Source organism: Mirounga angustirostris, unplaced genomic scaffold, assembly GCF_029215605.1.
Source record: "Mirounga angustirostris isolate CCGP_5_RB_7025 unplaced genomic scaffold, mMirAng1.0.hap1 SCAF_8, whole genome shotgun sequence".
NCBI lineage: Eukaryota > Metazoa > Chordata > Mammalia > Carnivora > Phocidae > Mirounga > Mirounga angustirostris.
This window is the reverse complement of record NW_026991716.1, coordinates 37997443-38007738: the sequence shown is the minus strand read 5'-3', so window position 1 is coordinate 38007738 and position 10296 is coordinate 37997443. Positions and strand designations below refer to the sequence as shown.

Below are 10296 nucleotides of genomic sequence, written 5' to 3'. Positions count from 1 at the left end.
AGGAGAGCTTCTAAGATTGGACTTCCGATGTGTAGGGAAGAGGGAAGCTGAAGCCACAGTGGGAGGCTCTGAAGTTATCTTTAACCTGAAGTAAGTCCCTTGCTCCCCCCAGGGGTCCCACACAAGGAACCTGGGACCTCAAGAGCCGCCTTGTACCAGCACGGTCACTCACTAGGCTCCTGAGCCCACCCAGCCTGCTTAATCTAAGGGGCTCACGCTGCTAATTTGCAGTCTTTCCCTGAGGTCTCTCCCATTCCTCTGCCCCCAACAATCCTATACAGACCCGGACCCAGCCCACATTGCCACCCCTTCACATACCCCAGTCAGAGGATCAGGACACAGCTCCTTTCCTCAGGGACCCCAGTCTGAGGGGGAGACACAGCCCTGCCCTCAGGGAGCCCCAGTCTGAGGGGAGACACAGCCCTGCCTCAGGGACCCCAGTCTGAGGGGAGACACAGCCCTGCCCTCAGGGAGCCCCAGTCTGAGGGGAGACACAGCCCTGCCCTCAGGGAGCCCCAGTCTGAGGGGAGACACAGTCCAGCCCTCAGGGCCCCCAGTCTGAGGGGGGAGACACAGCCCTGCCCTCAGGGAGCCCCAGTGTGAGAGGGAGACACGGCCCTGCCCTCAGGGAGCCCCAGTCTGAGGGGGAGACACAGCCCTGCCCTCGGGGAGCCCCAGTCTGAGGGGGAAAACAGCCCTGCCCTCAGGGACCCCAGTCTGAGGGGGGACACAGCCCTGCCCTGGGGAGCCCCAGTCTGAGGGGGGAGACACAGCCCTGCCTCAGGAACCCCAGTCTGAGGGGGGAAGACACAGCCCTGTCCTCAGGGAGCCCCAGTCTGAGGGGGAGACACAGCCCTGCCCTCAGGGAGCCCCAGTCTGAGGGGGGAGACACAGCCCTGCCTCAGGAACCCCAGTCTGAGGGGGGAAGACACAGCCCTGTCCTCAGGGAGCCCCAGTCTGAGGGGGAAGACACAGCCCTGCCCTCAGGGAGCCCCAGTCTGAGGGGGGAGACACAGCCCTGCCCTCAGGGAGCCCCAGTCTGAGGGGAGACACAGCCCTGCCCTCAGGGCCCCCAGTCTGAGGGGGAGACACAGCCCTGCCCTCAGGGAGCCTCAGTCTGAGGGGGAGACACAGCCCTGCCTCAGGGAGCCCCAGTCTGAGGGGGAGACACAGCCCTGCCCTCAGGGATCCCCAGTCTGAGGGGGAGACACAGCCCTGCCTCAGGGAGCCCCAGTCTGAGGGGGAGACACAGCCCTGCCCTCAGGGAGCCCCAATCAGAGGGGGAGACACAGCCCTGCCCTCAGGGAGCCCCAGTCTGAGGGGAGACACAGCCCTGCCCTCAGGGAGCCCCAGTCTGAGGGGGAGACACAGCCCTGCCCTCAGGGACCCCAGTCTGAGGGGGGACACAGCCCTGCCCTCAGGGAGCCCCAGTCTGAGGGGAGACACAGCCCTGCCCTCAGGGAGCCCAGTCTGAGGGGAGACACAGCCCTGCCTCAGGGAGCCCCAGTCTGAGGGGAGACACAGCCCTGCCCTCAGGGAGCCCCAGTCTGAGGGGGAGACACAGCCCTGCCCTCAGGGACCCCAGTCTGAGGGGAGACACAGCCCTGCCCTCAGGGATCCCCAGTCTGAGGGGAGACACAGCCCTGCCTCAGGGATCCCCAGTCTGAGGGGGAGACACAGCCCTGCCCTCAGGGAGCCCCAATCGGAGGGGGAGACACAGCCCTGCCCTCAGGGAGCCCCAGTCTGAGGGGAGACACAGCCCTGCCCTCAGGGAGCCCCAGTCTGAGGGGAGACACAGCCCTGTCCTCAGGGAGCCCCAGTCTGAGGGAAGACAGAGCCCTGCCCTCAGGGAGCCCCAGTCTGAGGGGAGACACAGCCCTTCCTCAGGCTGCCCCAGTCTGAGGGGGAAAACAGCCCTGCCCTCAGGGAGCCCCAGTCTGAGGGGAGACATAGTCCTGCCTCAGGGAGCCCCAGTCTGAGGGAAGACAGAGCCCTGCCCTCAGGGAGCCCCAGTCTGAGGGGAGACACAGCCCTTCCTCAGGCTGCCCCAGTCTGAGGGGGAAAACAGCCCTGCCCTCAGGGAGCCCCAGTCTGAGGGGAGACATAGTCCTGCCTCAGGGAGCCCCAGTCTGAGGGAAGACAGAGCCCTGCCCTCAGGGAGCCCCAGTCTGAGGGGGAGACACAGCCCTGCCCTCGGGGAGCCCCAGTCTGAGGGGGGAGAGGTAGCCCTGCCTCAGGGAGCCCCAGTCTCATAGGAAAAGCTTCATCCCTACTTTTGAAAGCCTTGCTAGGAAGAACAGGAGACTCATGCAGGAAAGGCCAGCACACCTACAAAGCCCCATCCGTACAGAAGGTATATAAAGCAATCTCCTTGGGCATTTACTCTTGAAATCCTGGTAATAGTCCCAGGAGCAGGTACTACCCTCACTCCCACAAATGATCACTCAGCCTTTTCTTAAACCCCAGACTTGGTCCTACCTGCGGGGTGTCTCCATTCTAATTGCCCAGGGACAGGGTTGAAGCCAAAGCAAGAGGCATGGTGGGCAGTGGGTTCTCCTCAGGTTCCTCCCACCTCCAAACGTGGTGGGCTGTGCCCCTCTTCTCTCTCAGCCTTCCACCCTGCTCCTCATGAACAAATATGCAGTGAGCATCCTCTGTGCCTCCACCATCAGGGACATGGAGGAAAGAAGAGACACCACCCTGCTCTCCAAAAACCTGTGATAAATCGCTTATGTGTGGAATGGCAGTTGAGTGTGCAAAGCTGTGTGTGTGTGCGTGCGTCCATGGGCTCAATGCCATGTACGTCAGTGTTTCTCAAATTGCAGCTCACAACCCTTTAGAAATCAATTTAGGTGATTGGAACAAACACTTTAGAAAGAAATAAAACAGAAAAATTAGGGTGCACACATGTACCATGGGCTGGAATTTTGTATGGGGCAGTGAGGCTTTTGTTTCCAGTATGTATTATATGTATGTGTATAAGGTGATGGTGTAAAATACATTTCTAACTGTGGTAAAGAAAAAAAAAAGCCTCGGGGTGCCTGGGTGGCTCAGTCGTTAAAGTGTCTGCCTTCGGCTCAGGTCATGATCTCAGGGTCCTGGGATCGAGCCCCACATCGGGCTCCCTGCTCGGCGGGAAGCCTGCTTCTCCCTCTCCCACTCCCACTCCCCCTGCTTGTGTTCCCTCTCTCGCTGTGCCTCTCTCTGTCAAATAAATAAATAAAAATCTTAAAAAAAAAAAAAAGCCTTAAGGCCTCAGCTCTGGTGGTTGAGCCTCTGCCTCCCTTGGTATACCCGCCTCCCTGTCATAGTCCAGCCTCATGGCTCCATCATGTCATCCGTCTACCTCAGGCCCCTTGTAGGTGCTATGTCACCTGCCAGAGCCACTCTTCTCTACTTGCATTCATGGTGCAGAATGCAGCAGTGGGCCCCATTATCCCCTCCACCAAAAAAAGGGGTGCAGATACGGAAGCTCAGAGAGGTCAAGTGATTTGCCCAATGTCACACAGCTAGCCAGAGGTGGGTTGGGATTTGAATCCAGGCTTCTCTGAGTTCAGAGCTCAGGTTCTTGCCTGCTGAGCACCTCAGTTTTTTTCCTCCAGGTCAGTGCAGTAACTGCCTCTTGGGGTTCCAGCCCAGGCACCAGCCCTGGGAGAGCAGTTGGCCCCTGTGGCTCCCAGATGATGCCTTTCTGAGGGTCTATACTCCATGTCTGGCATGGGCAACTACAAGGGGAGCCGGCCACTGCTGTATAGACTGTCTCTGCCTATCTCCCTGGTGGGAGGCACGCCCTCTGGTTCTCTGGATCTCATAGAAGCTGGGAGCCCCTATTTGTCACTCACTTCAGCCAAACCCAGCTTCTCAGGGCTGAGAACTAGGACACCCCAAATAAAGTGGCTCTGTGGGCTCCAGCTTTGGGGAACAGGCAGGTGGCTGGGGTTTGAATAAAAGGGGGTGAGGTCAGTTTGGAAGGAAGCTGAGCCATGGATGGGGAGCCCCCACTTGGCAGGACTACTGACGCTGTGCTTCAGTGTACATGACCACCCCTGGGCAGGGTCTAGGTTGTACAGGGGGAGGCTAGGGTTCCTGGCTGGACTTCATCTCTAGCAGATTGTCCCTTGCCAAGGGGTCCAGGGCAGGGGAAGGAGGAGGACAAATCTAATCCCTAGAGACCCCAGCACTGGGGCCCTGGGCCCTCGGGTAGCTAACTACGGGCCCTGGCCCTCCCCGAGGTGCCCAGCCCAGGGGACAGGCGCCGGAGAGGCAAGGATTTCAGGTTGCCATTCTGCTGCTTCCCGACCCTCCTCTCTTAGGAACCCTTCCTTCCTACACTTCAGTGTCCGTGAAATCACGCGTGTGATGTGTCTGTGCTGCATCTGCACTAAATATATTACACTTGAGTTGGTCAGCGTGGAGCAGACCAGAGGGTGCCCCGCAAGCCCTGAACCGAGCGGCGTGGCCTCGGGGTGGGAAGGGTGCCATGCCCTGTGCCCGACCAGAGATGCAAGTTTGAGAACTCGAGCACGAGTTCCTCAGGAAGCTTAGCTGCGAATGCGAGAATAAGTACATGGGCTTCAGGGATAGGCCCCATGAGGAGCGCCAGCCGTGCTTCCAGAACGCCTGCCCCGACGGCTACTGGGAAATCGCTTTAGTGGCCCCAGGAGCCAATCTGTCTCTCCAGGGTTTTCCGGCCAGCTGGCAGGGAGAACACGACAGACACCTAGCTGGGGGGATGTGGCAAGGTGGATGGGAAGGCTCCCATGATTCTGAACGGAGTCTGTGTTAATCTGGAAAGGCTGCATTGACCTCCAGAGACAGGATGGTAGGGGCTGCCTGGGGTCTGATGACGGGCTTTTGAAGAGGCTTGGAGAAGGAGGTGTGGATTGGAAGACAAGACGGGTCCCCTCGGGAGGAAATGGACACAAGAAGACCACAAGACCCTAGTCCTGGCTCCAATTTAGGTGGCGGTGATGACCTTCAACTTCGTTAATTAGCAGCACAGCAGATGTGCCCACCCATCTTTCCGTATACATTGTTTCTAGTTGGCAGAAATAGTCATTAAAAGACCAGAAACCGTGGTCACTGGAGGTACTGCGGTCTATTCCTCAACCTTGGTTAGTAACAAGACATCACACACTGCCATGGTTTTGCACTATAATACCTGCATTTCTAATTTTGTACGCATGCAGCCAGTGATCTGAAATTTTTTTCTGTGCAGGCTTACCTTGTTGGCATGATTTTAGTGAGCTGAAACTATCCAGTTGTAAAGCTCTTTTTGTCCTCCATTTTAATTTTTAAGTTTATGTCATTTAAAAACAAGTCAAGAAATTAAAATTTTTATCAGAGGGTTTCCTCCCCCCAAAATCAGTTGTTCTTTTGGAATTTTAGTTGTGTCGGTTACACAGCTTCATTTTAGATAGCCATTCTTGGTTATTCGTTTGTTTCTGTGTTTTTGTAGTCTATGGCGTTTCAAAACTGCTGATATGTTGGCATTATTTGTAAACTAAAAACCTAGTAGTGTAGAGCTGTCTGCGACAGCCTTTTATTTTTATTTTATTTTTTTTTTTTAGAGAGAGAGAGAACACATGTGTGGGGGTGGGAGGTGGGGTAAGCAGAGGGAGGGAGAGAATCTTAAGCAGGCTTCTGGCCCAGCGGGGAGCCCAATGTGGGGCTTGATCTCAAGACCTTGAAATCATGGCCTGAGCCAAAACCAAGAGTCAGATGCTTAAGGGACTGAGCCACCCAGGCGCCCCTGCCACAGTCTTTGAACACAAAGTTGACAGTTGTTAAAATTGCAGTATCCTTTTAGAGTTGCAGCTATTCTTCGATCTCTGGTTGAGTTCGCAGGTGCTCAGAATGGTTTGATAGCTATCCAGCTGAATTCCTGGGACCAGACGAATTGCTCCTCCACCATCTTGGACTCTATCTTGCAGTATCCCCCTTTTTTTAAAAGACTTTATTTATTTATTTGTCAGAGAGAGAGAGCACAAGCAGGGAGAGGGGCAGGCAGAGGGAGAAGCAGACTCCCCACTAAGCAGGGAGCCTGACGCTGGACTCGATCTCAGGACTCTGGGATCATGATCTGAGCCTAAGGCAGACGCTTAACCGACTGAGCCACCCAGGCGTCCCTTGCAGCATCCTTTTAAATGTTGATAATCGGCTTTTTCTTTCTCCCTTAAACATAAAAATTTCTAATTGGTATTAATTCTAATCTGTCCCAGATCTGTTTTACATTCTGTTCTGTGATCACGAGTTTGTGTGGAGATATTCTCCGTAGATGGTAATAATCTAGTGAAATGCCTAAAGAAGTCCCAGGCTGGCTTCTGTTTTATTCAGGGATTTTTTTTTAAGTCAATAAGAAAAGGGATAATGAAGCTTCTTCATGTATAAAACAGCATATTAAATTGGAGATATTGAAGGGGTGCCTGGGTGGCTCAGGTGGCTAAGCATCCAACTCTTGATTTGGGCTCAGGTCATGATCTCGGGTTAGTAAGATTGAGCCCCGAGTTGGACTCCATGCTCAGTGCAGAGTCTGCTTAAGATTCTCTCTCCCTCTGCTTCTGCACCATCCCCTCCACCACACTTGCGTGTGCGTGTGTGTGTGCATTCTCTCTTTCTCTAATAAATAAATAAACCTTTAGAAAATACTGGAGATATTGATGAATCAGCTATCACAGTAATATTGTATTAAAATCATATTTAAGGTAGCTGCTTTTATGTGTATTTTATTATGTTTGCTTTTGTAAAAACAATACTGGGTGATGAAAGATTAGACAGAAAATGTTCATCTGTGCAGAGGGTATATTTTCTTCATTAATTGTTCTGGAAAAAAACTCACAGGTTATATATATGGTATTTTCCAAAAGGATTATTAATAAAACCTTTTGAGATGAAATAGTTTGACTATTTTATTTTTTAATTTAATTTTATTATGTTACGTTAATCACCGTACATCATTAGTTTTTGATGTAGTGTTCCATGATTCATTGTTTGCGTATAACAGCCAGTGCTCCATTCAATACGTGCCCTCTTTAATACCCATCACCAGGCTAACCCATCCTCCCACCCTCCTCCCTTCTAAAACCCTCAGTTTGTTTCTCAGAGTCCATGGTCAGTCTCTCATGGTTCATCTCCCCCTCCGATTTTCCCCCCTTCATTTTTCCCTTCCTACTATCTTCTTCTTCTTCTTCTTTTTTTAACATACAATGTATTATTTGTTTCAGAGGTACAGGTCTGTGATTCATCAGTCTTACACAATTCACAGTACTCACCATAGCACATACCCTCCCCAATGTCTATCACCCAGCCACCCCATCCCTCCCACCCCCACCACTCCTGCAACCCTCAGTTTGTTTCCTGAGATTAAGAATCCCTCATATGATACATGTCTTACTCTGACTGACTTATTTCGCTTAGCATAATACCCTCTAGTTCCATCCATGTCATTGCAAATGATAAGATTTCATTATTTTTTTTTAATTTTTATTTTTTTTAAAAGATTTTATTTATTTATTCATGAGAGACAGAGAGAGAGAGCGAGAAGCAGAGGGAGAAGCGGGCTCCCAAGGAGCAGGGAGCCCGATTCAGGACTCGATGCCAGGACCCTGGGATCATGACCTGAGCCGAAGGCAGACGCCTAACCATCTGAGCCACTCAAGTGCCCAAGATTTCATTATTTTTTGATGGCTGGGTAATATTCCATTCTATATATATATATATATATATATATATATATATATATATATATATATATATATATATATACCACATCTTCTTCATTCATTCATCTGTCAATGAACATCTAGGCTATTTCCATAGTTTGGCTATTGTGGACATTGCGCTATAAACATTGGGGTGCAGATGTCCCTTTGGATCACTATGTTTGTATTCTTTGGTAAATAAGGTCATCCCATTTAAGATTTTTTTTTTTCTTTCTTTTTTTTTTATTTACTTATTTGACAGAGAGAGAGAGGCAGTGAGAGGGAACACAAGCAGGGCGAGTGGGAGAGGGAGAAGCAGGCTCCCTGCCAAGCAGGGAGCCCGATGCGGGGATTGATCCCAGGACCCTGGGATCATGACCTGAGCCGAAGGCAGAAGCTTAACGACTGAGCCACCCAGGTGCCCCAAGGTCATCCCATTTAAAACACACACACGTATGTACGTATCTGATTGATGAGGGAGGTGTGCCTTTCATTGTGTATAGGTCTTATAATTCATAAACAGAACCTGTATCTCAGAATAAAAATATGTTTACATATTTAAAGTCATGCATGGTAAAGAGTTTTAAATTATTATAAACAACAGCACATCATAAAAGATTATGCTGATCTTGTGTAACTAAGGACTATCAGTGGATTTGGTTGGTATTTGGTGTTGTGCAACTCACATGTTGACATACTCGGGGCCCTCATTTCCCCTGAGGGAATGACCTTTTAAGTGGTCCTCAAAGTGGTGTTTTAAGATTACTTTACCCCAGAGCTCTTTGGTTTTTGACTTCTGCCCTTAATTTTATTTATTTATTTATTTATCAGAGAGAGAGAGAGAGAGAGAGAGAGAGCATGAGCAGGGGCAGCTGCAGGCAGAGGGAGAAGCAGACTCCCTGCTGAGCAGGGAGCCCGATGTGGGACGCTTAACTGACTGAGCCACCCAGGCATCCCTGCACTTAATTTTTTAATAACATGATGATGATGGTACATTTTCCTCTATTGCTTCCAGCTAGGGGCTTTCATTCCACTAGTAATTAAGATAAAATGTTATTAGGGGCGCATGGGTGGCTCAGTAGGTTAAGCGGCTGCCTTTGGCTCAGGTCATGATCTCAGGATCCTGGGATCGAGCCCCACATCGGGCTCCTTGCTTGGCGGAGAGCCTGCTTCTCCCTCTCCCTCTGTCTGCCACTCTGCCTACTTGTGCTCTCTCTCTCTCTGTTAAACAAATAAATAAAAATCTTAAAAAAAAAAGATCAAAGGTTATTAAATGTTCATATTGCCATCCTTCTATAAATACTCGATTTTTCCTATCATTTAGCACACCACTGCTTAATGCCAGCATTAAGATCAGGAGTCCTTTTTCTCCATGAGTGCAGGCTTTGAAAACTTTTATTAAGTCATTGATATAGTTTGATATTTTTCCATAGTCTATATTTTTAAAAATTCCATCATGGCATCATCTTTTCTAAACTCATCCCCATTAAAACTTGCCTTAAGCTACCAGTTTGCCTTTGCCGCCACTAGCCATACTGTATGTTTGTTTGTTTAATTTACTTTCACAATAAACTCCTGTGCTGTGAAAAATAAGTAAATGTATTACAATCAACACATGACTATGCACAGAATACACTCTGGTCCTTATCTCATGTGAGGGCATCTCTGCTTCTATCCTGCTGGGGACAGTGGTATCACAGGCGAGCCTGCCAGGTCCCCATTCGCTGGGAACTCCCTGAGCAGGGACCACCTCCCTCCTTCATTTGGGGGCTTCTCCTAGGGCAGGTGTCCTGTCTCCTTTCTTCTCTTCCTTCTGCTCCAATGGTGACTTTATAAGACATGAATGGAAGTACAATATGCATACAGAAAGGTGCACAGATCGTGAGTACACAGCTCGCTGACTTCAACAGACCTTGGAAGGGGAGCTCCGGTCAAGAAACAGAACATTGTCAGTGCTCCCCAGGTCCCTTTTCCTCTTTAGCCCCGCCTCCAGCCCTGTTTCATTAAGAGAGAGACTCCGACTCAGCTGAGAGTTCTTGGGGGCCTGCCCCCTGCTAGCACTTTCAAAATCACGGCGGCCTTATTAGATGGTTGCTGCAACCCTGGGGGCAGATGTTATCCCCACTTACAGTCAGGGAAGCTCAGGCTCAGAAAGGGTAAGTGAATTGCAGGGGTCAAGGGGTCAACAAGTGGTGGAGATTGGTCTTCTCAAGCGAATTGCGTGTCACATGTGACCATCACATTCTTTAATTTGTGCAAAGAAGGGTGATCAAGAGTTCATGGTAGGGTCTATATGTCATCAGAAATAGATGTGCGTGGACATCTCTGAAATTTGCCTGGAAACATCCCTTGCTTCTTCTGGGGACTTTGTCTACACTATTCAAAATGCTTCCTGAGGGAGCCTCCAGGTTCTCTCAGGGCCCTGCTGCGGGCCACAGTTGGCTGGTCCAGGAGTGGGTCAGGGATTCAAGGAATCCTCCGGGAATTCTGGTTTCCTTCTTTCTCTGGAAGTGTGAAAGTTGGCTGTCTGTGGTCAGTAATGTGGAGAAAGCCGGCGTACAGTGAGAGAGGGGGTGGGGGACAGAAGCAAAGTGGG

At 50.7% G+C, this 10296-nt stretch overlaps 1 pseudogene; it reads left to right on the top strand.

Annotated features, from left to right (window-relative positions):
• The first annotated feature begins 3708 nt into the window (after window positions 1-3708).
• On the top strand, window positions 3709-4990 carry LOC123842163 (core-binding factor subunit beta-like; annotated as a pseudogene).
• The last annotated feature ends 5306 nt before the right edge of the window (window positions 4991-10296 follow it).